Genomic DNA, 4,265 nt, shown 5'->3' on the forward strand with positions numbered 1-4,265 from the left:
TTCATTTAGATTCTTTAATTTCTTTCAAGACTATTTTGTAGTTTTTGGGGTACTTGGGTGGCTCAGTTGGTTAAGCAACTGCCTTTGGCTCAGGTCATGATCCTGGAGTCCTGGGATCGAGTCCGGAATCGGGCTCCCAGCTCCACGAGAAGTCTGCTTCTCCCTCTGACCTTCTCCCCTCTTATGCTCTTTCTCACTCATTCTCTCTCAAATAAATAAATAAAAATCTTTAAAGCAAAAGACTATTTTGTAGTTTTTAGAATAGAGTATAAATTTTGCATTTCTTTTATTAAGTTTATTCCTAAATATTTTATTCTTTTTGATACTATTGTGAATGCACTTTCATTTTTTAAAATTTGTTTTCTTTTTTTTTTTGTTAACTAAAACAGATGACAATTTTAATTTCACATTTCACAATAGAAATGAAAATTGCTTTTTTTTTTTTCTTTTTGGTCCCACTACTCCCCTGCAAAAACTATTCTCTCTTTGATAAGAAGGAGGAGCAAGTCTTCTTGGTTATCTTGTTAGAAAACACCCAGAGTCACAGGACCATGATCTCCTGGTGAAGTACAACAAGTAATATAAAATGGATATAAAGAAGTTTCCTCTCTCTTTATCTGTCTGGTCGAGTCATTCCTGGCTGATTGGGCACCATCAAGGGACAAGCAAGAAGTCTCATCCACTGGGGTACAGGCATCATTGGCATGTGACGTCCATAGGTGGCCTCATTCCAGGAGCAGGTCCCTGTGGCATCATCCCAGGAGGAGGAGGGCCCATCACTGGCATCATGGGAGGTCCCTCCATATGGGGCGTTGGCATCATACCAAGGCAATGAGGATCTGGAGACTGGCGGGGAGGTGGGATCATTGCCTCTGGAGGAGGAGGAACAAAGAATGCCGTAGGAGGTATCTATCCTTGCTGAAGTGCAGTGGTTGTTTTATTGATCAGACTCTGAGCCTGCTCTTCCATGCATTTCTGATAGCAGTCTTTCACATTCTTTTTGTGTTTCCTACTACTACAGTGTATCTTTCTCACAGATGGAGAGTCATGGGTGAAGTACGTGTTGCAGTAGTCACAATGAAACCTAGGCATGTTGCTCTGCAGGCCATTGGTTATTCTGTCCCTGATTTGTTTTCTTAATTTGGCTTTTGATTATTCATTGCAAGTGGGTAGAAATACAATTGATTTTTTGCATTTTGATCTTGTAACCTGCAATCTTGCTGACCTAGTTTAATAGTTCTAATACTATTTTTTAGTGGATTTCTTAAGATTTTTTAATATTCAAGATCACATCATTTGTGAATAGAGATAGTTTTACTTCTTCCTTTTTGTCTGGACACTTTTTATTTCTTTTTCTTACCCTTTGTCCTAAGGAATGGTCTTAAGAGTTCGGAAAGACTAAAATGTACTGGACCAGTCTCTGGGGAGGACCTTGAAAGTGTGCCCACTGTATGCTCAGCATCCTACTTGGTGATCGTTTGTATCCATTTATCGAAAACAAAATAAAACATATATGGAACATTCATGGTGCTCTAAAAGTCTAATGGGAATGTTCTTCTCATTCTTCCCCTTTTGGGCTAAATGTTTCCTTTTCAGTGCAGACTTACTGAGACCTTCTTTTTGACATATTTTCTAGGTATCTAAGATATAGTGCTGAGCAGGAGTGGCCAACACTTAGCTCAAACATCTATCTCAAAAATCAGGGAGAAAGACAGGCCAAACTGATAATTGTACACTCAAGAGAGTGTATAATTTACAATTTATGGAAGGGATGTACAGAGTGATATGGGAGCATAGGAAAGGGGAAAGGGAAAAAGATTCTCAGTGGAAGCAGACTGGATGGGGACATCTTGAAAAGTAGGCAAGGGACACAAGTGTGTTTCAGATACACAAAGCCCCCACTGGCCCTCCAACAGGACCACTTCTCCAGTGATTTCTCCCTCCCTATTTGATTAGTGTGCAAATAGGAGTGTGTAGACTCTCGGTGCAAGTCCTCTAAGGACCCTGGAAGAATGAGTAAGTCTAAGAAAGGAGAAATAGGAAGAATGGTTGAGGTCAACCAGAAATCATAACTAGGACTTCCTCATGGCTTCTTGAGAGAAATTACTCATCCTGTTATCCTTCTCTTCCCAGAAACCCTCTTCCCTTGGTCTTTATATGACTTTGTTCTCTGGCATTCTGCTCTACTCAGAGCAAAGGGCCTCAGTTCAAATCCTGCTTCAGGTAGCCACAAATGTTTCTTTTCTTCAGTTGAATAGGCCACAATTGTGCCATCAAAATGCTTGATGTTGGGTGACCAACCATGTTGGTTTGTTTGAGGGTATCCCAGTTTTACCACGGAAAGTCCTGCATCCTGGGAAACCCCTCAGTCCCAGGCAAACTGGGATGGTTAATCACTCTCTCAGTATCTCTAGATGGGAGCAGTCTTCAAAGGAGTTTCATTCAGCATCGGAAACCAAAGTTTTTAATGCACCTGGGAGGTACTATCATCTATTGATGATTAGTTAAGACTTTGAGGTTAAGACCTAAGATAACCTTTCAGTTCTGCCAGTTACAGTTTCTGGGCTTTCAGCTAGTTATCTGTCATTCTGAGCCTCACTTTTCACATTAGTGGAACTATGGGAATGACTCTAATTGCATAGGACTGTTGAGAATTAATTGAGAGAATTCCTGCAGAGTGCTTGGCATAGGCTCTGGAGTGTTGTAAGGGATTGATAAATAATCAATATTCTTGTTCAGAGGTCAGCAAACTGATGATAGTGGGCCAAATCCAATCAGCCTCCTGTTATTATAAATAAAGTTTTATTGGTGCCCCGTCCATGTTTTCACACATTGTCTATGCCTCCTTTCAAGCTATAAAGGCAAAGTTGAGTAGTTGCACTAGCTGCAAAGCTTAAAGTAGTTTCTGGTCCTTTATAGAAAGAGTTTGCAGGGGCACCTGGGTGGCTCAGTGGGTTAAAGCCTCTGCCTTCAGCTTGGGTCATGATCCCAGGGTCCTGGGATCGAGCCCCACATTGGGCTCTCTGCCCAGCAGGGAGTCTGCTTCCTCCTCTCTCTCTGCCTGCCTCTCTGCCTACTTGTGATCTCTGTCTGTCAAATAAATAAATAAAATCTTTAAAAAAAAAAGGGTTTGCAGATTCCTACTCCTAATATTACCAAGTACAGTTGAAGGAGTCCTGACTCAAAGCAGGAAGCCTGGGGCTCCAGTCTGATAGGCATTAGCTCCGTGACTTTGGGTAGAGCACTAGACTCCTCAGTGATCAAGTGATCAAGTGTCCTTGCCTGTGAAACAAGTCGAGGATGTATGAAGCCTAAACATGTGGCCAAACATCCGGGACCTATGTTTTGAACCTCTGAGATGCTTATGGAAAGAATTCTGTGGAAGATGGGTGAAGTGTGCAGTGAATTCCGGCTTTGATGCCTCTTTCTTGAATTCCCAGATTTGATGAGGTGTTCCCTTCCTGAGCTGCGCCCTTTACAGTAAGTCCCAGCGGTCTTGAGAAGATGGCAGGATGAACTAGCTCATCCAACCTGCCCGAAAGTCTCTGTCAGTGGCTCTGGAGAAGTCAGGGCTATGTCCTACCCCACCGGGAGCCTGGTTTCTGGTGTGAGGAAGAATGAATCACAACCCACTCCACCTGATCTCCCTGCCTATGGGGGTTTGTGGAGAGTCACCCTTATTTATTAATGATAATTTTTGAATGACTCTGAGCCACCTCAGAGGTCTGTCTCTACTCTCCTGAAAGTGCTGATTTCAGAATGATGTCCTCTGGTTTCAAAACTGGACAAAATGCACATGAACAGTTAGGGAGAGAGAGGAAGGGAGAGAGAGATAGAAAGAAAGAGAGAACAGGCTTTCAAGAGTTTTCCATATTTAATTAGCCATTACATAGAAACTTTCCACTAGGGGTTTGGAGGGTAGGAAAAGAATAAATGAAACAATGGGATTGGGAGGGAGACAAACCATAAGTGACTCTTAATCTCACAAAACAAAATGAGGGTTGCTGGGGGGAGGGGGGTTTGGGAGAGGGGGGTGGGGTTATGGACATTAGGGAGGGTATGTGCTATGGTGAGTGCTATGAAGTGTGTAAACCTGGCGATTCACAGAACTGTACCCCTGGGGCTAATAATACATTGTAGGTTTATAAAAAAAATAAAAAAAAATTTTAAAAAAGGAGGTAAAAGACAATAAAAGCTTTTGTTAAAGGGGAAGAAAAAAACAAAAAAAAAAACCTCTCCCACTAACTCTTCAGATGTAACTCCAT

General features: G+C 42.0%; 1 pseudogene; it reads right to left on the bottom strand.

Annotated features, from left to right (window-relative positions):
* Positions 1–613: 613 nt before the first annotated feature.
* Positions 614–1,159, bottom strand: LOC122915725 (annotated as a pseudogene).
* Between the last annotated feature and the right edge of the window lie 3,106 nt (positions 1,160–4,265).

The sequence above is a fragment of the Neovison vison genome, chromosome 8 (assembly GCF_020171115.1).
Source record: "Neovison vison isolate M4711 chromosome 8, ASM_NN_V1, whole genome shotgun sequence".
NCBI classification, from domain to species: Eukaryota; Metazoa; Chordata; class Mammalia; order Carnivora; family Mustelidae; genus Neogale; species Neogale vison.